Source organism: Balaenoptera physalus, assembly GCF_965194825.1.
Source record: "Balaenoptera physalus genome assembly, chromosome: 5".
NCBI classification, from domain to species: Eukaryota; Metazoa; Chordata; class Mammalia; order Artiodactyla; family Balaenopteridae; genus Balaenoptera; species Balaenoptera physalus.
In genome coordinates, this window is record NC_138884.1 from 33,150,169 (window position 1) to 33,175,531 (window position 25,363).

Consider the following 25,363-nt stretch of genomic DNA (forward strand, 5'->3'; position numbering starts at 1 on the left):
CTGTAGGGCTGGGGAAAGCAGTGTGGGAAAGCTATGCCCCATTCCTTCTGACCTTCCTTCTTCTCATTCTGCAAAGTAAAACTGGTATTCAAGTCTTCCTGATCCATTGATTTAAATAAAATGTGAATTCAGGGACTGCAGAGTTCCACATTTTCTTAAAGACCAGGGCTAAGTCTTTCACTTCAAAAAAGGAAATGACAAGATTAAATTTCCAAAGTCTGGCTGAGGTAATACTGCGGCATAAATACATTTTAATCAAAGTTAATCAGGTGAGGTGGGAAGCCGTTTCGGATTCCGTGTGAGGGCAGGGTAACTGGGGCAGGAAGAGACTCGGGGTGAGGACATTCATAAAGAAGACATGATATTTCCTAGCATGAACTGTTCGCTTTCCACTGACTGGGAACAAATAAAGGCCAGGCTGAATTATTTTTGTCATTTGGTTGCAAATACAGGTAACACCATGCACACAACTTCAAGGATGTGTCACTGTGTGTGACGCTGCTGGCCAACACACAGGACTCCCCCTTTTATTCATTCATCAAGAACCCAGGATCCTGGGGCTGCCAGGGATCTTTAAAAATCACCTAGAGGGGTGGGAGGGAGGGATAAATTAGGAGGCTGGGATTAATATATACTCACTACTATGTATAAAATAGTTCCCTATTTTATAGCCTCCCTCATGTGTAGCACAGGGAACTCTACTCAATGTTATGTAATAACCTATAAGGGAAAAAGAATATATATAAATATGCATGTATATATGTATGACTGAATCACTGTGCTGCACTCCTCAAACTTATACAATATTGTAAGTCAACTTTAGGCTAATACTTCAATAAAAAAATTTTTTAAAAGCAAAAAATTTTTAAATAAAAAATGAAATAAATTCATAAAATGGGGATTTTTTAAAAATAAATAAAAAATAAAAAAGTAAAAATCACCTAGTTTTCAAAAGAAGAGAGCAAATTCCCAAAAGGTGAAATGAATTGCTAAAGACCAAATCTCTAGTTAGTAACTAGAATGAAGTTGTTGCAATCTTGATTTTATTTTGCTTGTAGTCTCTCTGTGCTAATTTCGATGTTAAGAGCCTTTACACATACACTAAATAGGGTTACCTACATAAGGTAGCTGACCTATATCTCTTTTTACTTGGGATATTGTCGTCATCACAGTTTCTTTATAACAGCTGTACCATGGCACTAAAGAATTAATGGTGCATATAAAAGAGTGACTTAGATGGTTAATTTTACATGTCAACTTGACTGGACTATAGGGTGCCCAGATATTTGGTCAAACATTATTCTGGAGGTTTCTGTGGGAGTTTTTTGGACAAGATTAACATTTAAATCAGTAGACTGAATGAAGTACATTGTCCTCCCTCGTGTGGGTGTCCCTAGTGTGGGTGGGCCTCATTCAATCAGTTGAAGGCTTGAAAAGAACAAAAAGGCTGACCATCTCCCGATTAAGAAAAGAATTCCTGCCCGACAGCCTTTGAACTGGGACAACAGCTTTTTTCCTGCCTTTAGGCTTTAATTGAAACATCAGCTCTTCCTGGGTCTCCAGCCTGCCAGCCTTCAGACTAGAACTACACCACTGGTTCTCCTGGTTCTCACACCTTCAGACTCAGACTGGAACCTACACCATCAGCTCTCCTGGGCCTCCACCTTGTCAACGCACCCTGTAGATCTTGGGACTGTCAGCTTCCATAAACATGCGAGCCAATTCTTTATAATAAATAGAGAGAGAGAAAAGGAGAGAGGAACTGAGGGAAGGAAGGAAGGAAGGAAGGGAGGGAGGGAGGGAGGAAAGAAAGAAAGATTCTGTTTCTCTGGAGAATCCTGACTAATAAGTGAGCTTTCCTAATGTTCAGATGTTGTGTCTCTCAGGTGCCTCAAAATACACTTTCAAGATGATTTTACAAGCTTTTGCACAGCTTCCATATAAACCATTTGGTACCACCACCATAGTTCAGATACATTAACGGACACAGGGGCAGAATGAGTATGAACTCCCAAACATCATTGCTAAAATGAGTACTGTAATAGTCTGGCTGTCTTACGTTGATTAGCTGGGAAATTTGGAGGTTAAGGTCCTGGACTGGTAAAATTCTACTACTAGATCAGAAGTCCTCTGGGAAAGCAGGTCAGCTTGTGGGTAGCTGGCCAAGGAAAGGGAACAGAAAGAAGAGCCTGATAAAAAAAAATAGCAATAACTAGCATATATTTGGTGCCTATTGTATGCCACGCACTTTGCAATCATTCATTCATCCAGCAGATATTATTGAGCACTTTTTTTATGTGCCAGACATTGTTCAAGGTGCTGGGGACAGAGCCATGTAAACACCGTCTTGTTTTCCCGCTCTCGTGGATCTTACAGTTTAGAGAAGGGAGACAGACAAGTAACAAATGTTATGGAGAAAAAGAAAGCAAAAAGAAGGGATAGGTAGTACTAGGTGGAAGGAATTATAATTTTTGAAATCTTCAATAGGGTTGTCAGAGAAAACATTCCTGTAGCAAAGATGACATTTGAGAATAGAGCTGAATGAAGAGGTGAGGAAACAAGTCACGTGGGGAGATATATGGAATCAGCATGCGCAAAGGGCCTGAGGCAGGTGGGTGTCTGTATGCTCAAAAAACATCAAGGAAGCTAGCAGGGCTAGAGCAGAGCTAGCAAGGGAAGAGCAGTAGTAGATAAGGTCACTGAAACAGCGATTAACCAGATCATGTAGAGTCTTGGGCATCTGTGAGACAGATAGTAACAGTGGTGTAAATGAGATAACTGGAATTCAGAGTGGTTTGTAACTTTCCTACAATAACTTAGCTAGTAAATGGTGGAGCCCAGCATAGACCCAAGGTACATCTGGGTCTAATACCCTTGCTCTTGCCACTTCATTGTATTATCTTTCTCCAGAAAAAGCTTAGAGCCTCTCCAATTGTTTTGTGTATCCCTAGTATAGTAATTGCAATAAATATTTGCCTTTTTTTTTTACTATCCAACATATCACATATCCTTCCTATTTGGAGAGAAGTCCCCACTTGTGAGCCTCGGCTTGCCAGAGTAAAACCAAATGATCAGATAGTCCTTCTCCCTAGCCCATGGCAGCGGGAGTGAGAGCGTGGGACCTGGGCCAACTTGATGCCCCTGCCCTAGACTTTAAATCCTGAGGGGTAGTCCAAGATGGGGCATCTAGCAATGCTGGTGGCAAGTGTCTGTCAGCGGCAGTGGCGGCGGCAGCACCGTGACCCAAAGCACCAGCAGCAGGACCTTGGCTGGAGCGCTGACTCCTCCCATTTTACCAGCTTGGTTTCATCACTGCTAACAATTTTGCAAGCCAAAGAGATGAAGGAGCATCTTTTTCAGCTCCCATTACGCACTTCTGTTGGGAGAAATTACGGAAGACTTTGGACTGGAAAAAAAAAGTAAGGAGATTATTGTGTGTCCTGTTCATTGTACCCTTCCTGATTATATCTGCCCTTTACTGTTTCTGAGCTATTTTACAACTCTATAATTTGTAGAAAGCTGAAAACAATACAAACGATTCTTGTCCACAGAAATGCAAATTAGTTGTGTCAGATAGAAGCAATTGATTATTGCCTGTGGATAGATCCATATTACATGTGTTTGTTAATGTTAAAATTCATTTCAGCATTCCTTATGTAGCTGTATAAGTGTGTGGTACTGTGAATTCTCCTTTCAACCAGTTGTAACTTCTTATCAAGTTCCCTCAATAATTAATGAGTTCAGTAAAATCTATGCCATGTTGCATTTATTTGTTAATTCATTTCAGCATTCCTTATCTGCCTATGTATATGTGTGTTACTTTGAATTCTTTCAGCCTGTAACATCCTACTGGTTCCCTCAACAACTGATGAGTTAAAATCTATAATGCATGTTCATCTTATATTTGTATCAGAGGCATGGTTTTGCCACTTAAAAATACTATTCTCTAACAATAGTGAACAGGAAAATCACATCACTGTCCTGTCTTTAGCTCAGAGCTCTCCCCCACCCCCGACCTCCACCCCCTGCACACAGCCATGTACTTCATGGGGCAGGAGACCCAGGTACTGGTTTTAGCTCAGACCTTAACCAATTCATTAATTCATAGAGCCTCCCTGGATTTCAGTTCCCTCATCTGTGAAATAAAGAGAATGGATTCAATATTTCTGAAGAGCCAACTCAGCTCTAATTCCTTCTGACTGTGTTACATACCTTTATGTTTTCTCGCCACTATCCTTTGTGAGTTTCTCATCCCTTTACCCAGGTTCTGCTGTATTTATTTCACTTTTCACCACAGCACTCCCCGTTTTCCTTCTCTTACTTTCTCAAGGCACAATTCCCCTGTATTCAGCTTCATGTCTCCCCACATCCCTACACACACACACACACACACACACACACGGATGCAGACCCCTTTATGGGAACCAAAAGACTATAACAAACCTGTACTTATTACAGGATTACACAGTAGAAACAAGTCATTTCCACTCTGCTTTGCCCTTAATCCCCCCCAAAGAAACTACCTCAAAACAAAAAAAACAAGTACTTCACTAAAAAACAAACCAGTTGAACAAACAAACCACTTTGATCTCACTGTTCAGTTTAACCCAGAGGTAGATGAATAATAGCAAAAGTAATGAGCTTTTTTTTTTTTCTTCTCTACCATTTCCCTTGCTCAGCTGGGTCAGAAGAATGCACATTCTAAGGATCTCTTTGTAGCAGACAACTGACTGCTCAGGCCTGCAATGGCAAAGACTCAGGAGTTCCTGATTCTTTTCCTGCATTTCACAGAACAGAACAAGAATCCTCAAGGTCAATCACCCTCAGGGAATCTGCTCTTACAAAGTGCTTTCCTGTATATTTTTCTACCAAGTTCAGTTAAGAATTCAGATGGTATCTTTTCTATCTAAAGAAAAGACCCGGGGGGGAAAACCAAATTCGATTCTCCCAAGAGCTGTTTCTTAACATTTAATTGCAGGCCAGTGATGTGATGTCTAAGGTTTCTCACAGCTCATAAAATATCGGAGTGTTTGAAGGTTGGAGAAATTGTGCCAAACAAAGAAGGCGAGAGGAACTTCCAGGCCAAGGAAATGCATGTGCAAAGCACAGACTCTTCAAAGACCCCAGTTTTCTTGGCAGGGGGAGTAAGTAGTTCAATGTGGCTGCAGCAAGGGGCTGTGTAGGGTGGAGGACGGAGAAAGGAAGGGGATTATGAGGAGGTAGGTCTGCAGAGATAAGTGAGAGCCAAACTGCAAGGGCCAAACTGCCCCCGCACCTCGAGGGAGCTCACAAAAGGAGGCCTCCCTCAGATTGGCCTCTTTATAATCCAACAAAACATGGAGATGTGACTTAGAAAACTTCCCCTTCAAGGTACTCATTCAAACTAAGAGCGTTTCCCCACACACAGCACCAAGAAGTCATTGGACCCTCATGTTTGCTGAAAAGTACAACTACAGAAAATGGATGCATATTTGGGAGATGTTGCTCTTCTCCATACAAACATATGGGGGTGATGATCTTTCCCTCCCCATGCCCCACCCTCTCTCCAGTATTAAGAAGTCATTGAGCAACCATCAATAGAAGTAAACAAGCATAGTTGCAATAACTCCAAATACTTTATGGTACATTCATAACTCAGGAATGTGGGTCAAAGAACATGATTATTCTTCGTCAGAGAATTTCAAATACATATTCACTTTGATTTTGGTCTCTTGAGGGACATATGGACAGGTGATGCTTCAGTCGCCTTGTTTCCTGGCTAGCACTGAAACCGAGCAGGACTCTGTGGGGCTCCTGGGCATGGAAGACTTTCTGTGTCTCCCATTCCTTGTTTCCAGGGAACAGACCCCACCCTTCATGACATTCCTTGAGTTCCAAAAGGGAAGATTAGAACAATTGCTAATCAGGGAAGGGAGGGGAGCAGAGACAAGGGAAGAGCAGCCAAGAAACAATAGTGCAAGGGATACACATAACAATATCTTTAAGCTCTTTACAGAAATAAAACCCCCAACAAATGGAAGATGTCAGCATTCTTCATTCCAGAGGAGACCACCTGTCAAGCGATTACCTGAGACCAGATTAAAGGAGTGCAGGCCCTGCACACATCCTGATCTTATCAGCAACCCCGCCCTTGAACTATTGCTATAAAACTCCTCACCAACTCCTCCCGGGTTGGGACACACAATTTTGAGAGGCACAAGCCCACTGTGCCTGGCAAAGCAATAAAGCCATTCTTTTCTACTTTACCCAAAACTCTGTCTCTGAGATTCAATTTGGCACCGATGCACAGAGGCCAAGTTTTCAGCATCAGCACTGGGCTCTCTGCTGGGGCATGCCTCTCTGTGCCTGGTGAACTTATGAGGAGGAGAGGATTGGTAAGAAGGACTGCCATTTTGATAAACTCACACGGTTGCCTGAATCTAAGAGCTCCTGCTCCAAGGTACAACCAGCCTGGAACAAAACAAGAGAGCAGATCTGCCTTCAGTATACTCCCACCTCATTCTTGTCCTGTCTCTTCCCCACTGAGACTCACCAGCTGTCTTAAGCAGCTCAGGCTGCCACAACTAAATACCATAGACTGGATGGCTTAACCTTCTCACAGTTCTGGAGGCTGGAAAGCCAAGATGAAGGTGCCAGCTGGGTCAGTGTCTGGTGAGAGTTCACTCTCCTTGGGTGGCAGACAGCTGCCTCTGCTGCATCCTCATATGGCCTTTCCTGTGTGCTTGCCCAGAGAGAGAGCTATTCTCTGTCTCTGTCTGTCTTTCTCTCTCTCGCTCTCTCCCCTCCCCCCTTCTCCTTCTTAAAATGGCACTAATCCCATAATGAAGGCCCCACCCCCATGACTTTATCTAACTTTAACTGCCTCCCAGTGGCCCCATCTCCAAATACCATCACATTGGAGGTTAAGGCTTTAACATACGAATGTGGGGGACAAACATTTAGTCCATAACATTCTGCCCCTGGCCCCCACCCCCAAATTCATGTCCTTCTCACATGCAAAATACCTTCATTCCATCCCAATAGCCCTATAAGTCCTAACTCATTCCAGCATCAACTCTAAATTCCAAAGGCTCATTTAAACATCATCTAAATCAGATACAGGTGAAACTTGAGAGATGATTCGTCCTGATGCAAAATTCCTCTTCAGCTGTGAACCTATGAAAACAGACAAGTTATGTGTTTCCAATATATAATGGTAGGACAAGCATAGGACAGAATTCCCATTCTAGGAGGGAGAAATAGGAAAAAAGGAAAGGGTGGCAGGTCCTAAGCAAGTCCAAAACCTAGCAAGGCAAACTCCATCAGATATTAAGGCTTGAGAAAACTCCTCTTTGGTTTGGTGCTCTGCCTTCAGAACCTACTAGGGCAGGGGTCCCTGGAAGTGGGCGCAGCAGTCCTCATGAACTCAGAATCTAATTTGGTGTCCTTCTTCCCTTTCCTTTAGGAAAAGCACAAGCTCACAGCCAGATAGGTCTATGCCCCTGTCTTGTAGAATCCAAGAAGGCCAAGGGCCTTCCTTCACTCTGTCCCCTTCAGTTCAAACTGACAGAGTTTCTGCTCCTATAATCCCATAAACTTTTATCGATTGAGTGATAGTGCAGCCACACCCTTAGTGCTCTCTTCAGAACATGCTTTCTCACTTCTTTTAACATGGACAGGATGAGAATTTTCCAAATCTTCAAGTTCTGCTTCCTTTTTGCTTAACAATTTCCTCTTCAGTTCCTCTCTCTCTTCTCTCATTCCTCAGTCAGGAGGAGTCAAGACACTCCTTCAACACTTTGCTTAGAAATCTCCTCAGCTAAATATCCAGTTTTATCGTTCATAAATTCTACCTTCCACAAAATACTAGAACACAGTTCAGCCAAGTTCTTTCCCACTTTATAGCAAAGATCACCTTCCCTCCAATTTCTAATAATGTGTTCTTCACTTCCGTCTGAGACTTCACCAGAATGGCCCTTTAATGTCCATATTTCTAGTGTGCACTTCAAAACTCTTCCAGCCTCTTGCCCATCACCCAGTTCCAAAGCTGCTTCCACATTTTTAGGTATTTCTTACAGCAACACCCCACTTCTCAGTACCCAAATCTCTCTTAGTCTGGGTTCTCCAGAGAAGCAGAACAAATATATAAAGAGATTTATTATAAGGCACTGGCTTACACAATTATGGAGGCTGACAAGTCTCAAGATCTACAGTCAGCAAACTGGAGACCCAGGAAAGCCAATAGAGTCCAAGTCCAAAGGCAGGAGAAGACTCATGTTCCAGCTCAAAGGCAGTCATGCAGAGAGAAAGAATTCTTTCTTACTCAGCCTTTTTATTCTCTTCAGGCTTTCAGTGGATTGGATGAGGCCATTCACACTGGGGAGGGCAATCTGCTTTACTCAGCCTACTGATGCAAATGTTAAGCTCATTCAGAAACATCCGCACAGACATGTCCCCAAATTATGTTTAACCAAATATCTGGGCACCCCATGGTCTGGTCACATTGACACATAAAATTAACCATTACACCAGGTCAATCTGCCGTGACCTGCTTTCTTGTTTTTTCCTCACATGTCTAACCCTAACCTCACCTGTTCACCACAATTTTCTGATTTTGTCCAATAATCAGAATCCTTCTAAGAGACTGCTTGATTGCTCTAAAAACTACTACTAAGATATTGGTAAGTGCAAATGACTTAACAATTATTCTCACTACTGCATTTAACCTGCACTTTACTTAAGGAAGAAAAAATTTTTATTTTGGTAAGATACATATAGCATAAAATTTACCATTTTAACCATTTAAAAATGTACAGTTCAGTGGGATTAAGTACCTCCACAATGTTGCACAACGATTACCACTATCTAGCGCCAGAATTTTTTCAACACCTCAAAAGGAAACCCCATACCCGTTAAGCAGTCACTCCCCACTCCCCCTCCCCCAGCCCCTGGCAACCATCTCCATGGATTTGCCTATTCTCTTATTTCCTATAAATGGAATCATACACTATGTGGCATTTGGTATCTGGCTTCCTTCACTTAACTAAGGAAGAATGTTAGCCTCCTTAGCTAAGGGAAGGTGAAAAATGGAAAGTAGAATATATTTTGTGAAGTAAACATTTTGAGGTATCTTTAAAATCACACCAACTACCTATTTCATCGTTTTACCAAGATTTGGAGAACTCATCTGCAATTCCTCTGCCCCAGACATTGTGCTTTATGTTATTAATTCTTGCTTTCCATGGAGGTGTGAGGCAGCCAGACACAAGCTGGCATCAGAACAGGGTGGCAAATGTGAGGTCACTTCAGGGGACCTTCTTCCCCCACCCATCAGGGAGGCCTTCCTTCCCTGAATGTGACCTGGCAGGACCATTGGGTCATAAGGTCAGGCAGCCCTGAGGGGCACAAAGATGTTTGCCTCCCAACACGTCAGGTCTTGAGGAAAATGAAAAGCAAGTATGTCTCTGGCAGAAAAGTAAATTATTCATGGGCTTTATTTAAAAAGAGAGACCATATTCGTAGGGAAAAAAATGGATGCCATTTCAATTCCAAAAATCATTTCCAGAAGAAGAAGATTTTGAATCAAATGTGAGTCAAGGATACTCCCTTCCTATTTCACACGACACAGCTCCAGAGCTATGGAAGGACCCCAGGTCTGCTAGATGCTGGTTTCTACAGTGAGGGAAATCTGAAAGAAGGCATAGCTTTATAGGGACTGTCCTGCACAGATGGCCAGCCCAGACTGCAAGCCTGTTGAAGTTTTGTGGGAAAGGAGCAGCTTGGCAGCCCTCAGTCTAAAGGGTCTGAGAATGGCAGCCAGAAGGGTACAGCGGCCGCTTCAAAACACCCAAACCCTGGAGGCCCACTCAGGGCTTCAGCCTGGGGCACAGATTTTATGTGCTGCCAACTCCTCAGCTTTATGTGATCTGACATACATACCTATGCTGAGGCTTTACTTTTCCTTTTCAGCCCTTCCTTTTTTTTTTTTTTTTTTTAACCAATCTCGCATTTTTATTAATAACCAAACACAAAAAGGTTGTAAATATTTTTAGTCTTTGTTTCTATCCTGTTACTATTAATATTTTTGCTAAGATTAAAGTCTGGATTCATCCTCAAATGCGTTCATGTTGTTTTCCTGCTTCTGTTTCAAAATATGGACCACATAGTCTTTATTTTTTTTATTCCCTGGTGACCAGTTTAGATTTAATCATATACACAGAGCTTCAGCAACTCGCTAAACAAATCCATGTGTGGGTAAAAGGAACATGGCAGACTGGTCTGGGCACAAAGGCCTTTATATTTTTCTCCTTTTCAGAAGTTTCTAAGATGTACAACTGAACACAGGACTCTGGTTAAAAATTCACAATGATTCCTTTTTAAATAAAGGCATTTGTCTTTAAAGGAAGTCCGTTAACCCAAAAGGATCCCTGTTTGACCCCATAGATATTTACATTCAAAAGACCTGACTACAAGGCAAGGCCAATGGCTTTTAACAAACATTCCTGAATTTATCCATGCAGATGAATGCTCTCCCCCTCAAACAGGTAGCAATATTCCAAGGACTTTGCTATTGTTTGAAACAGCTTTGGGACTCCAGGTTAGTAACTGCCTTCCTCCTCACACTGAGGGAATTACTTTGAATTTCCTGAACGATTAAAAGAAAATCTTTTTCTCATCTGTATAAGTTTCATTTTCAGAAACAATCAAGTCATTCAATAAGGCAGATGGTACTTGACTGAATAGAGCTGCTTTAGCCTAAGTAAGAAGTGACTACAGTGTAATAAGACTATAGCTTTTTCTTTAATATGATTCCTTAATTAGTCCCAAAGGTAATTCCAAAAGAAGTTCCTAAAAGGTTTAGAATATATATATTTTATATTTTTTTCTATATATATTTTTTCTATATATAAATAAATAAATATATTTATTTACATTTATATCTAAATAAATTAGAATATATATTTTATATATATATATATATATATATATTTTTTTTTTTTTTTTTTTAAGAAAAATAGGCTATCCTCACTTTGATTTTCCACAGGCATTCCATGCTATTGGTGACTAGATAAAGGGAGCTGGCTGTTCTTTAGCTTGCTACAGGATACATTTTTATTTAACAATCCCATTTTTGAAGCAATCTGAAATTACTTCCTAGAACTATACTTTACTGATCTCTCCCAAAACAAACTTAAAACATTCACATGGATATACAATCTGGAAGTCAGTGTATATGAAATAGAGCAGGACCCTGCGGGACCCTCCCATGTATAAATCCTTTCTCTGTCTCCCATTTCTTGTTTAGGAAATAGGCTTCATTCAGCCTCCTTGATCTTCCCTGAGTTCCAAAGGGCAGATTCAAACAGCTGCTAATCAGGGAAGGGAGGGGATGCAGAAACAAAGGAAGAGCAGTCAAGAAACAATAGTGCAGCCCTGGGGCAGGGTCCTGGTTCCTCCTCAAGGAATATACACAAAATACCTTTGAGTTCTTCTGCAGATACTAAAGTCCTACCCAGGCGGAGGATGGTAACTTCAGACCTAGCACAGTATGCCTGGGACACCATCCTGTTACCTCACCATGAGCCAATCAGAAGAAAGTATGCACAGAATGGAAGATAATGAAGACTTTGACCCCCCTCCCCAAATGATTCTTCCCTTAAAAACTTTCATGGTCGAACAGAATCTTCAGAGTTGGCTTTTGGACACGAGTCCACCTTCTCCCCAGTTTGCCAGCCTCCTGAATAAAGCTATGGGCTTCAAGTATGGGCTTTCAAGCCACAAGCAGCCAAACCTAAGTTTGGTAACATATATGCTATGCACAACAGATAAACATATGTTAAACATACACATGAATATTAACAAAATATTAAAATACTAAGTCTACCTACAGGAATTTATAATGTTGGTTTCTAAGTTGTTGGTTTCTAAGTCTTGTTTCCAAAGCTAATTTCATTAGGCATGTCTATGACGGGGTTGCAAGAATGGCATGTCCTGGAATGTTAGGTGCCATACAAATTAGTTTAAACAAGTTTTCTATTTGGCCCCCATAGAGGCGTTTAATATGTGGATATACTTGCGTTTTGTTTTTTGTGTTCCTGTTGATGATGAAAGGCAGAAGGAAATCATCAAACACTGGGTACATACTGTTCATGAAAAACTGAACATGGTACTAATTTAATGCTCTCAACGTCTCTGAGCTAAATAGTTTATCCCCATTTATAGATAAAGAAACTGAGGTGTGGGGAATTTAAACAGCAGAACACTGGCACACCACTGGCAAGTGGGAGAAACGCATTCAGAACTAGCTGACCACTGAGAAAAAAGCCAACGGCTTTTGGAAAATGAAATGCAAGTATCTTCCCACAGAGAGCCATTTTTTTCCCCAAAAAAACTGATGTTAACATACCCCCTAATCACTTTTTTCATTAATCTCAATAATTATTTTGCCACACTTTTCCCCAAAATGAAAGTGTAATTATCTCCCAATCTGGGAAAATAAAATGTTCTATGAATTTTTATCTTGTTATTTATACAAGGAGCCTTTGGAAACCAGTTAAGTGCTTGAACCAGTTAAGTGTTTGGGTGGGACATATAAAAATAAAGCAAGCTAAATAAAGAATTGTTGAAATAAATAAAATAAAGAAAAAAAAATGAACCTTAGTTAAAAGATACTTGGAGACTTAACCACCTATGGAGGTAATAAGTTAAAGATTTAAATTAGGAAAAAAATAAAGAGAAGAGCCTTCAAATAAAACAAAGAGGAAGCTGAGAATCAATGTCAGGGCATTTCAATTGACCTTAGAAACATTTTACTGGTGACTTTTTTGTTTTTAAAACTGTTTCTGATTTTTTTTTTCATTTGTTAATGGCCCCAATTTTCCAGTTTATCTCCCAGTATATTCTACCTAGTAAAGCTTGTTCATTTTCAGCTTTTATTTTCTTGTTCAGCCCCTAATGACTGACAATTTGAAAGGAAACAAACTAAAAGAGGCATTGGACTAAATAATGAATTGTTTTCATCATCTTGATGGATAGCAACTCAACTATAAGACAAATATAAGCTCCACAATTTCCTAATATTTTCTGAGATTCTTATCTTATTTCTGTGAGTGTTTCATTGTCATTGCCTTCTGTCTTTACAATTGCTAAAACTAACACCACCCAAATCCTAAAAGGGGTTAAACCTAAAGTGACTGATGTTTTGACAGTGATATGGCAAAAAAAAAAAAAGGTCTTACCCAGAATTTTTTTTTAACTGAATAAATTTGACAGGTAATACCCAGAAATTTAGACTTGTGAATATGTTATCTGAGGAGTTCTCAAAATCTCAAAACTACTTGCGTAATTCTGGCTTTTTTGCTTTCTGTAAGTCTGCATCTGTTTTTATGCCAAAGGGATATACAGAAACCTGTATGCATTGCTCATCTTGAGTTGACATCTTACAAAGCACAGCTGAGCACAGAATTTTCCTTCACTTCAAAGGGCATACTACAGGGTGCAAAGAAAGAAGGGGTTGGGTCCTTCCAGCCAAACGTTGCCCTCTGGCACTCATACTCAACTCCCCAGGGATCGAAGAGGGCAAACTCTGGCCCCTTGTGGCTCTAGGTAACATTTCCCACAACCCCTGACTCATAAATATTGACATTTGGGAAAAACAAGAGCAGAAAAAAAAAGGCGGGGCGGGGGGGGGGGGGGGGGCGGGGAGCTTTACTTTTTTTTTTAATTGTTTCAAGTTAGAACGTACATATATTTTCCAAAGCCTGATTTATATCAAAGATACCATTATGATTTTAAAATAAAATACACCTTATCTTGGTATGTTAAAAAATAGTCTTATCCATCAACTAGAGAAAATAGGAAACAAAACTTAGTTATGTTTTGCTTTGTCTTGTTTTGTTTTGTTTGCCATCAGGAAAATAGTTTTAACTAACAGTACTGAGCAATTTTTTCTAAAAGAACTATAACAATGTTCTCAGAGAAAATCTTTTCTGCTGAATATCACATTTTTTAATCATAGTGAATTTGGAATTCTTTATTTTCAGCAGTCTTTTCTTTTTCCTTTTAAGTATCTGTCTCCACCCCTCTTCGCTTCAAAAAACAGAAACAATATGGTTAACTAAGACCTCTGAGAATTCTTCACAGACCCTAGTCTGTTTCCATTGTGGAACTACAGCGCAACCTGGTGGTGATTAATGTAATTAACACGGCTTACACCTGTGAAGGGCAGAAATTACAATACAAACGGAAATAAAAGAACGCCTTGTATTTAGGCTTTTAGAAAATAAACTATCAAGAAAAAGAACAGTGGAGTGGCTCTCTTAAATCATAATTGCGAGTAGAGCTTTTTATCGTTTTTTAATATAATATACCTTTTAAGAAAAGTTTAGTAAGGTTGCTGATGAGGGATACAAATTTTAGCCTTCATATATGTTCACAGTAATCCCTATCATGACTTATGAAATTATATGAACAATGTTTCAAGAGCATTTAAGAAGCTAAATATCTTCAATAAGTGATAAAGGAAAGTAAACTAAATAGTTTATCAGTCTTTTGAGGATTTTTTTCCCTTTGTGTCTCGGGTAAAATAGCACCATCAAAAGAAAAAAAGATGCATTTGTCATAAGACTTCTCCCCTTAACCTTGAAATTTTAGCTAACAAGAACTCAGTTAAGTTCTTTTCCATTGTTTGAAAGGACATGTATTTTTTTTTCCCCCCTAAAAGAGAAGACAGTTTTATCTGCTTTTCTTTCACATCTAGCAACACCACTGATGCAGGACTTGGACTAAATGGTGATTCATAGTAACTTGTAATCTTTTATGTGTTTATGGTACTTTACACCCATTCTCTTATCTAATCCTGTCAACAACCCTATAAATTAAGGATCAGTGTCTCCATTTTACAGATTGGAAAACTGAGGCTTAGGGATATGAAATAACTTATTCAAAGTCACTCAGCTCGTGAGTGACAGAGGGACTGAACCCTTTTCCAAAGCCCATGCTCAGGGTCTGGCAGATGGTCAGCCTTCAGTAAATCACTGTTGACAGTGAACAAATGCACCTGTTGCAAGGATGGTAAAATTAAGCCTGGACTGGATCCAAAGTCCTTTTACTCCACACCCAGTAATTTTTCCAGTAAAGTTTAGACATACTTTGACTTTCTCTTGCTTCTGCATGCAATTCTTCTGAGTCCGCTAAGTGCCTCCTTTGTTCCAGAAAAGAACAAAGAAGCAAAGCCAGGCAGGAGTCACCTAAGCTTCACACCTAGGCTGTTTCACCCATGAAGCACTAGCAGGGGATCTTTACAACTTTTGTGCCATATATCCCTTTGGAAGTCTGGTGAAGTTTCTGGAACCCATTGCAAAAAAAAATCCTTTTAAACATATTACAAGGAAAATCAACCATTTTCAAATAAAATTTTCAAAATATTTTTAAAAACTAATTTGTAACTTATGTGCTCATTTATGAATGCATTAAATGATATGTAGCAGTAGATTTAATAACTACTATATTTTTAAAGTAACAATAAATATAAATGATATTTTGAGATATCTGTAACCCCTGTAATGTGATTTTAATATATCTGTGACTTCTTTTGGTGAGAGAGATACTGTTAATGTTAATATGTAGCTTATATTCATAATTAAAGAAAATGCCAAATTTCAGTTTGAAGTTAATGAAAATAAGAATTTCTTTTCATCTAAGTTCATGGGCTCCTCACCTTCTTAAATTGAAAAATCAATCTGAAGTGAATTATTCATAGACAAATCTTTTCAAATACTAAATTATAAATTATAAATCATAATTTATAAAAAATTATAAAATTAATTCAAAAATGCCTACAGCAAATATATATATCATATATATATAAAATCCCTTGATTCACACATGAGATATTCACTTCAATATGAATGATGTGATGTGAGGCAAGGCTCTAAAAATAAGCATGTCTAAGACCTAGGAAGATATTAAAAAATAGCCTTACCTGAGTCTTAGGACATTCATCAACAAATAAATAATTAATTTTTGATTAACTATAATAATAATTCCTTTTGACTTACCAAATATTTGTTGAGCAGTTACTATATACCAGACACTACTCTGGGAGTTTTAGGAAATAGGTGAAAAATGAAGAATTTTATTTCATTTGTTTGTGTAGTACTTTATAATTTTCAAAGCAGTTCTAAACACATCTTCATTCAAGCCTAATTACAACACTGAGAGGTAAGCAAAGCAGGGTCTGGAGACATTCATTAATTCCATATTCCCACAATAAATCCCACTCCAGACATATGGTAGATACTCAATAAATGAAGACACTGCTCTGTTCTTATCCCTTAAACAAGCCCCTGAATTGGGGTTGTCAGATAAAATATAGAAAGCTCAATTAAATTTGAATTTCAGATAAACAAAAAGTAGTATTTTTAGTATAACTGCATCCCTCACAATATTGTAACACACACTTTATTTGTTTGCTAGGACTACAATAACAAAGTAACCCAGACTAGAGGGTATAAAAACAACAGAAATGTATTTTTTCACCATTCTGACGGCCAGAAGTTGGTAGAGTTGGTTTCTTCTGAGGCCTCTCTCCTTGGCTTGTAGATAGATGTCCATCTTCTCACTGTGTCCTCACGTGGTCTTCCCACTGTGTGCGACAGTGTCCTAGTCTCTTCCTATAAGGGCACCAAACATATTGGATTAGGGCCCGCACTAGTGACCTCATTTTATCTTAATTGCCTTTGTAAATATCCTATCTCCAAATACTGTCACATTCTGAGAGACTGAGGACTTGAACATATGAATTTGGGAGGGGACAGAATTCAGCCCATAACACACACTAAAACATTATTTGTCTTTTATCAAAAATTCAAATTTAACTGGGCATCCTGTAGTTTTACTCACTAAATCTGGCAACCCCACCCTGGATTTCCCTGCCTGAGAACTCTCTCCACTGCAGCAACTCAGCCACGGGCAGGAATCGGCCGCAAGTGTGGGGAAGTTAGGGCCCCTGTTAGCAGCCAGCAGTCAATGATGGATGTACTCTGGTGGACAAAGGTACCAGCTTCCTCTCTCTCTGGCAGACAACCCTAAACATGTTCTACAAAGCATCCCAGAGGTTCCCAGTGGGTTGGAGCCCAGCTGCCCTCAGTGGTAACCTGTCTGTGAACGTGTCCCGCCTTGGCTTCCTCTCCTTCAGTATCTCCCCTTCTCACTCCCTTTCTGCTCTTCTGGGGTTGCCTCCCAAATAAACCTTCACATGTACATCCTTGTCTCAGGATCTGCTTCTGAGGGAACTCAACCTAAAACAAAATGCTTATTGAATTAAATCCTCGTTTTCAGATACGTGGTTCAGGGGACATACCAGTTGCTGAAGGGTGTGGAGGTGCGTAAGGATGGGACTTCTTTCCCTTGCTCAGCAATGCCTCCAGCTAACAATCGTGACACTCGATTCATGTACCAGGCACGGGGAGAGCCCTTTACAGGTATCCTGGCTAATCCTTTCTACCACTCTGCATGGTAGCCATCGTTCACATTGCAAAGGGGGGGAAATGGATGCTCAGAGAGGTTTTCTGAAGTCACACAGCTATGGCAAATGCCTTTGCCTTGAGGTGAGTTGAGAAACATAATATTTATCATGAAAAGATAACTAACAACTCAAGAGAGTAGGTTGAAGTGCATACTAGGTAGCTCAGAAGAGAAGTCCGATGATTCTTCTCTGAAAGAATCTGAAGAAATAAAAGCGAACTGGAAAAATTAGGGAAGTCTTCACGCGAGAGCCTGGACTTGGGGGTGAGTCTTAGTGGATGTGGTGGATTCAGCTGTGGGAAGGAGGGCAGGGGACAGTTGTGGGTGAGAATGGGGGGTGAGCACAGTGCAGAAGCAGGGCTGGGCATGTGTACTGACTACACACAGACAGGTGGCCTGAGGGCAGGATATAGGAGACAAAGCCGTATCACAGAGGACTAGGAATGCCACGTTAGAAATACAGAGTGCATCTAAATACTTATCTGCAGCAAATGAAGGTTGTTAAAAGAAGAAAATTGACATGATCAAAATAAGATTGAATCAGATTCATCTGACAGTGGCTCGAAGCAGAGATTGGCGAGTAGACACCTGACAGTCCCTGCCCATGACAATAAAGACCCAACCACGAGTAGCAAACAGGAAGGTGTAGACGACGGTACAAAGAAGGGGTTTTCAAACCCGAGTCACTGAAGAGTCAGAGAGAAGGAAGAATGACGAAAGCTCATTCACTGCCCCAGAGTAATGAGGGGAATGGCACCATGAACAATATACTGAAAAGCTGGATATAGGAAGATGAAGAGAATAACTCTCCCAGGGTGTTATTACTGTTCCTCTAAAAATTATACTCTAAGATATTCTGAACAATCTGGAACCCTGGATCTGTTCCGACTTGCCAGAAGCAAGTAACTCGAACCTGTGGATGAGGCAGTATCTCTTCTCCACCCTCCTGATTCCACCCTATGACCTGGCCTGTACCTAAGCCCACAGGGATGCTATAGAGGACGTGGGTTGTTTCTGCCTGCCCGACACCAGCCACCCCCTTCACCTGGTAACAGCATTCTCTCCTGCAGTGATCTCATTCCATGCAGGACAGGTGGGGCTGGCCCTGTACCACTCCACCCCACCAACCCCCCCACACACCCCCCAGCTACAAAAATGGGCATATAACCCCACCTGCCGATGAGGCCACCCCAGCCCCCTTGCAGTGATTCAGGAAGAGGCATGTGGCTGAAGCCAAGACAATCCTTATCCATGAAATCCTTCTTGAGAAATAACAGGAAACCCTTCTTTCTGCTACAATGAGTCCATAGGAGGAGTTAGGTGTTGCATAATCAATTAAGGGTTAAAAATCAAAGGATGGGACTTCCCTGGTGGCGCAGTGGTTAAGAATCCGCCTGCCAATGCAGGGGATACGGGTTCAAGCCCTGGTCCGGGAAGATCCCACATGTCGCGGAGCAACTAAGCCCTTGCACCACAACTACTGAGCCTGCACTCTAGAGCCCGCGAGCCACAACTACTGAAGCCCGCGCGCCACCACTACTGAAGCCCGTGTGCCTAGAGCCTGTGCTCCGCAACAAGAGAAGCCACCGCAATGAGAAGCCCACGCACTGCCACGAAGAGTAGCCCCTGCTCGCCGCAACTAGAGAAAGCCATGCACAGCAACAAAGACCCAACGCAGCCAAAAATAAAAAATATAAATAAATAAATAAATTTATTTAAAAAACAAAAATCAAAGGGTGGCATGAGAGCTAGGAAAGAGCCGGGCTAAGAGGAGAGAACCAGAGTCCTAGCAAAATCGTTTGAACACCTGGATCCAGCCATATCTGAAGTTCCCTGAACTTCTGAACTTTCCAACTACATCATCAACAAATTCTCTTCATGTTGTTTTCTTTAAAAAAATAGAATTAGATTTCCAATCACTTGCTACCCCCCAAAAAAGTTTTTGTACAGATAATTTTATTAGCTTTTTTATTAAAATCTGTCCTGCCTGTGCCAACAGCCCCCACAATCTTAAAAATCATTTTACTAAAGTTCCTCCTTCCTTGGCCACCCATTCCTCCCCTCTCTCTGCCTCCCACACCCAGCATATCTGATGTACTTTAAAAACATTTAAAAGTTGGCTCTAGCAGCACACCCTCCCTTATGTGGTCACTAACAAAGGAGGATCTCCAAAAAGAGGAGAGCAGCAAATGACCAGGTCCAGAGGACAACTGCAGTCCTAGCCAACACCTTGATTTCAGCCCAGGGAAGTCCAAGCAGAGAATCCACCATCTGACCTACTGAAATCATGAAACCGAGCAGGACTCTGTGGGGCTCCTGGGCATGGAAGCCTTTCTGTGTCCCCCGTTTCTTGTTTGTACGGAATAGGCTTCAGCCTCCATGACCTTTTCCCTGAGTTCCAAAGGGCAGGTTGAAACAGTTGCTAATCAGGGAAGGGAGGGGATGCGGAGACAAGGGAGGAGCAGTCAAGGAACAGTAGTGCAGGGAACTCCCTGGCGGTCCATTGGTTAGGGCTCCACACTTCCACTGCAGGGGGCATGGGTTTGATCCCTGGTGGAGGAACTAAAATCCCGCAGGAGGGTCGATGTGGCAAAAAAAAAAGGAACAATAGTGCAGCCTTGGGGCAGGGTCCTGGTTCCACCTCAAGGGATACATAATATTTTTCAGCTCTTCTGCAGAACTAAAACCCCCAACAGATGGAAGATGTTAACTATTGGATGAAGCATTTTTCTTTCCAGACACAAGGTCACAGTTTGATAACCTCGAGAACCACAGAAGCTCATCAGAAGATCATGTGAGGCCAGATTAAAGGAATGCAGGCCCTGCACACACCCTGATCCTTATCAGCAACCCCGAACTTGAACCACTTGAACCACTGCTATAAAACTCCTCACCAAATCCCCCCGGTGCTGGGACACACATTTTTGAGGGCACTGTGTCCCCCGCCTTTGCCTGGCAAAGCAATAAAGCTATTCTTTTTGAATTCATCCAAAACTCTGTCGCCGAGATTCGATTCAGCACCCGTGCAAAGAGGCCGAGTTTCAGCATCAATTATGAGATAATCAATTCGGATTGTTGTAAGCCACTAAGTTTGTGGTAATTTGTTACCTGGCAATAGAAAACTGATACAGATTAGATGCAACAATTTGCCCTTCACCTTAGGAGGGATGTCTTGGCATGCCCTAAACGACTAGGACCTTAGAAAACACACAAAATGACGATGCAGTCTATACATCTGGAGAAAAGCCCGCCCTGACTCCTGGTACAGAGCTCTTCTCCCTCTGCAACACTGGCCCTGCACGCTTGATCATCCACTGCAGTAAATATGATCAAAGCTCCTTCTAATTTCTTACTTGTGGCAAGAGAAAAACTGTGTTCACCCTCAAGTACATTTAGTTTAACAGAATCAAAACAAAAACCCACACTTGATAGAATCATGTAAATTGCTATTGACACTACTTCAGACTTGAGAACCTTCAACCAGAAAGAAAGGTCAAAGCAAAATGGAACAATAGCTTGGAAGATCATTGTTTCTTTTCCTTTCAGAATTTCATTATCAACAAAAACTAATATATATTGAGCATGCTATTATAAGGCACTGTACCAGGCCTAATAGAAAAAAGTGAGTGTATAAAACATAGTCCTACCCTTTTTTTTTTTTTTTTTTTTTGGCTTCACCTTGCAGCATGTGGGATCCTAGTTCCCCAACCAGGGATCGAACCCACGCCCCCTGCAGTGGAAGTGCAGAGTCGTAACCACTGGACCACCAGGGAAGTCTCAGTCTTACCCTTTTAAAATATGGTTGAGTGTATAGAATACAATCATAGCATATATAACCAACTCTTCTTGATAGCCTACTCTAACCATTACATGGATGATACAGAATAGGGAATAATCACTGAGGACTGCAACAGTCAGAAAACGCTTTTTACATAGATATAGATATAGATATAGATGTCTATATACATACACATCTGAATCACTGTGCTGTACACCTGAAACTAACACAACGTTGTAAATCAACTATTTCAATAAAAATTTTTTAAAAGAGAAAAAAAGAGTAAATGGGCAACGGTGTACAGGCTGGATAAGAGGTATCAGAGAATCATAAAAGATACTATTCCACTTGTCAACAAAAAAATTAATCAGTTGATCAAAGAAAGAAATGTAAAATTTTTCAAACCAATTTGAGGATTATAACCCGGGAATAGCCTCTCAGAAAGCTCTGAGAACTGTTCCGTCCATCAGAGGTCAAACCACAGTTATATAAGTTTTTGAGACAGAGGGCTGTATATTAAATGACATATTTTTGACACTTTATACAATCTAGCAACTAGTGGGTCACGGGTCATCGTGGCCCCTTACAAGATTAAGAAGGAAGTTTTAGGCTGAGGGTACATGCATATTCATGAGGGGGCGTGGGTGGTGTATGCATATTATGAAGGAGCTTGATCAGAGGAGAATTCAGTATAGAACTGGGGCAAAGGTTGACAGAGTCCAGGCTTGGGTTGACTGGAGTCATAAGGGTCAGAAAGGTCAGCAGCATCATTCCTTAGGTTCCAGTTAATCTGATGGTTGAGTGCTCCAGGGGGTTTGAATTCTGCAAAACAGCCCAAGAATGAGCTTCAGGCTAATCTTTACTTTTGAAACAGAAGTGGGAGTCTTTACAACTGATACATTGTCTCCTGATAGGGTTATCTCCCTGGCCTGGTAATAGCTGTTTGTTTTTACCTTCTTTTGTTCCTTAAAATCTTTAACTCCAGCGACCTATTCTTCTGCAAGGGCAAGCATTGTGACCAGGCTTAGATCACAAACTTATGTTAAGAAAGTTCTGTCTGGTTCTCTTCCCTTGGGGACCCCCTGCCTTATCTGCTTACAGGCTCCTATTGAGCAAAAGTTAAAAAAAAAAAAAAAAAGGAAAAAGAAAACTGATGAAAAAAGCTAAGAGATAAATCTTAAGATTCCTAACTCTTTCTTGAAGTATTGCCAGTTAAGACTAAGAAATCTTTTTCTTTAAATCAGCAGTAAACTGGATTATGTGGCCTCCACAATAGATATTATTATATATTACATATATGTAATACATAACATATAAATAAATAATATGAATGTTAGAAATATGAGTTCATATCAATAGGCTTCCATAATAAGAAAGTGTCTAGCTTTATAAACCGTCTTTGGGGATAAACAAAAACAAAATCCTGCTAGATCTAAGAATTTGTAACTGTACACACACACACACACACACATCTCCCAAGATTAAAATAATCTGATTAAGAAACTATAGTTCCCCCTTAAAGCTGAAATTCTTTAAGACTGTGAGTAAAGATGGCAATGATATAGCTGATGCAATATATGATGATAGCTCTTTATTAGAGATTTTAAGGATTAACTATAATTGGAAAGAAAACTAGACCACCAAGTCTCATTTTGGTATTACATATTTTTGCATAAAATTTTAACTAGTCTTCAGTTGCAAATTTTGCTCTCACTCTGCTTGGCTTCACCTCTTTTCAGAAAATATATGTCGTGCAGTTTTGGGCTCCCTGAGGAAAGCTAGTATGGCCAGTTCAGTGTTGCTGTAGACTTCAGATGTGGATATTGTCACCCATTTGCTCTTTCCAAAGACAGGGCACTTATTTCAGGACACCTGTCCTATTGTATCAGCTTTAAAAAAATGCTGGTGACAGTGTAGCTGAAAATTCAAATGGAAAAGGATTGGAAAGGGTCAGCATCTTTCCTTCTGCTGATTTTTTAAAACTGATTCTTGAGAAGAATGTTTCTGTGCAGCATGACCAGGCTATGACACCGCTGATCCTATCATTTGCAAGCCCCTGCGTTATCAGTATAGATGGCCACACAGTTCATTCAACCCATAGTGATGAGAATCAAACATGAAGATGGCTGAAATAATTGGGTCAAATCTGCAGCAGGCCAATTCACTGGTCACATAAAAATGAGGGCATATTCAAAAATCATAATGGATCATTCTCTGCAGGTAAAAAAGGAGTGATGCTAGTGAAGTATCAGCTAATTTCAGAGGGACGCTAGCAAGTACAATGATGTAAATGATGCATTTATATAGGTGTGGAGTAAAAATAAACAATACCGTTTTTCATAGAAATGTAGGCAGATTTATGTCCCAAACATCAAATTTCCAGCTAATTTCCTCTCATAATAAAAAAGTTAGTAATGGAAGCATTGGGGAGTCAGAATATTTTAGGCTATTATTATGAATACTTTCTGCTATGTTATGCTGGGTTGGCTTTCTTTTTCACTCCGAATCCATCCTCTGCCCTTTGCTGTATTCTGTGACCCGGGAGGCTGATGTGCTTGGACAACAGCAAAAGGCTCCTTTGTCCTCTGGCTTCCAGTTGGGTTTGGCCAATAGGGGACATGAACGCAAGATCAGGGAAGGGAAGAGAGCAAGGTCCAGCACTAATGGCTTCTGCTCCCCTTGGTGGGGTCATCCCTCCACAGACAGTCATAGCTCTTTCTTGTTTTTTTTAATTTTTAGCAAGATTCCAATATTTTTACTTGAATAAACACTCCTAGGGTTGTTGCAAGCCTTTAGTTAATATCCAGAATTCTGAAAAGGTCATTTTGACAAGTTTTACCAGCGTTTTCATTGCCTTTATGGAGGAGCAGGTTTGGGGTGGCCATTACTCTACCATTCAGAAGTTAACCTCCTTCTAAGACAGCGCTTTTGAAATTCATTTAAGTTGTTTTAGTACTTTGTTCATTTTTTATTTCTACCTAGTATTCCATTATATGGATATATCACAATTTGTTTATGTATCTGCCAACATATGTTTGAGTTTCTTTGTGAATACGTGTCTTCTTTGCTCTTGGATAAAATCCTAATACTTGCTGGGTCATAGTTTTATAAGGAACTAAAACACTGTAAGTAATTTTAGAAGGAACTAGTTTTTCAAAGTAGTTGAATTCTTCTACACTCCATCAAATGATGTATTATGAGAGTTACAGTTGATTCACATCGTCATTGTCATATATTTGTCAACCTTTTTTTTTTAATTGAAGTATAGTTGATTTACAATGTTGTGTTAGTTTTAGGTGTCCAGCAAAGTGATTCAGTTAGATATATATATCATGTATATAAATATATACGATACATATATGTACCATATATATCTCATAGCTCTTTTTAGATGACCCATTCCTTCCACACAGCCTCTCCATCTTCGTGTTCCTCTTTGCTGTTACTGCACCATCCCAAGTGGTTTCCATGCTCCTTGACCAAACCTCTGTAAACAGTCCCTCTGTTGAACACTTTTTTTTTTCCCTTGGCAGCGCTGCAGCATTCAGAATCTTAGTTCCCCGACCAAGGATAGAATCCACGCCCCCTGCAGTGGAGGCAAGGAGTCTTAACCACTGGACCACCAGCGAAGTCCCCTACTGAACACTCTTCAAATCGCCCAACTTGACCAACCATGAGTAACCTTGACTGAATCATATGACGGTAATCATTATTTAGAATTATTTGACAGTTAGTGTTAATTCAAAACAATTGTGTGATAATAACAAAAGGTGTGGCTGTTTCCCTTTACCTTGTGCATAGTTCCCTTGATACACCTGAGAAAAGATTCGTGGAATGTACCTTCAATATTATCTCAGACCTTCCTCAAGGGTATGTGGCCTTACTTTTATTAAAATGTCTCTGGGTCTAAGAGCAGTCTTAGGGAGGGAAAGCAAGTAACTCTGTCAGGTTGACTCAAGTCAGGCTTCCATTCACCAAATGTGTAATTTTTGGTGATACAAATCACCTGGTTATCCAGTTTAATTTTTATTGGGAGCCAATCCCCATGGCACTTCTGTATACTTTCTTTCTATCTTTTGT

General features: G+C 40.4%; 1 long non-coding RNA gene across 2 annotated transcripts in view; it reads right to left on the bottom strand.

Moving 5' to 3' along the window:
- Window positions 1–666: 666 nt before the first annotated feature.
- LOC309661627 overlaps window positions 667–25,363 on the bottom strand; it is a 41,496-nt gene continuing 16,799 nt past the window's right edge. Inside the window, exons 2-3 of one of the 2 annotated variants that reach the window (XR_014264114.1) lie at window positions 16,519–16,652; window positions 667–7,155 (exon numbers count right to left, since the gene is read on the bottom strand). This is a non-coding gene — a long non-coding RNA (uncharacterized lncRNA). Of the gene's footprint in view, window positions 7,156–9,903; window positions 16,653–25,363 lie in introns of those variants that run through there. The other variant, XR_014264115.1, reaches the window with a different exon arrangement.